Here is a 1,257-nt window from a genome sequence, read left to right on the forward strand (position 1 = left end):
CTTACCTTGTCTAAGATTATACACAGCTATGTAATAATCTGCATTATCTTGCTTGTTGCCTTGTTTTTTACCCATCTGTAGTCACAACTAAGCTAGGTAGTTTTTGAACAGACCAGCGGAATTTGGAATAGTTAACGTAAGGACGGAAACGACATTAATTTTTTTCTCCATCAAATAAATATCCAGATTATGATGCAGCTTCAAAAAGATGAGCTTTATTTGTGCAACGAGGAAACCGCGAATCCTGCACAGATCTTTCAGAGTCGGCGCTAATTATGTTACATCACTCTCATCCGTCTTGTACATCATAATGGTACTTCACATTGGTACTTCTGAGCTTCCACTAAGGACATTAAAAGAATAAGTCCCGTGCTAAGTCAATTTAGCAAATTTTGTATCCGTAAAACATTAGAGAAGAAGAGATCCAAAACATTGATGCAGCAGCTTTTAAATTCGCTGTAATTAAGATAAGGTGGTCGCGTGTCCTACGATTAGAGCTAATTTTTATGTATTACAAGCGTGATATTGCCACCAGAGAAAGATTGTGGATGCATAAATAAATGTTTCTCTTGCTGTCAATCACAGTGTAGATTACTCAAGTCCCACTTTCGGCGGGCCAGAATGAAAAAAGTTCCAAGCAACAAATGTTTCGTATGATCACAAGCGTGAAAGTACTCACAATCATTGTTTTTACCAGCGCAGACGAACCATCGATCTAGATGCGTGTGTAACGATAAAATGATCGTTTGACTTGTCGGTATGCGAGGTTGGTTGGCTTTATCTCATGATTCACCTTGAACCAAACATGGTAAAATCAGGAATTTATAGCAAAATCGCGGCGCGACAGTGTGTCTTTCCATTTTATAGAGATACACACAAGCACTGAAACTCTCTTTCGCCTTCTAGTCACGTGGAACTTTGACAAAGTAATGTTTACGCAATTTTACAAGGCTGAGAAGGGCTTTAAAATGTACTCCAGTACGAGTCCAACGAGCACAAGCAGCGTAAATGACCACGTATAGTATCTGAGGAATTGTAAAAAAAACAATAGCTATTGTAAGTGACTCGTCCTTATTAACTTCATTGCCTACCTATAGCAAACATACATTTTTTTAATGAACATCACTAGTTCCAGGTTGTGATATAAGCAACATCTAAAGGCACTTTTGTTGCAGGATCGGCTGGAGCGAGCCGAAAACTATCACACGTTTCCTTGTCTGGCACCAACGCAATATATCTGCTGCCGTTCGGAAAGAA

This window comes from Plasmopara halstedii, assembly GCF_900000015.1.
Source record: "Plasmopara halstedii genome assembly, contig: Scaffold_2904, whole genome shotgun sequence".
Taxonomy (NCBI): domain Eukaryota; phylum Oomycota; class Peronosporomycetes; order Peronosporales; family Peronosporaceae; genus Plasmopara; species Plasmopara halstedii.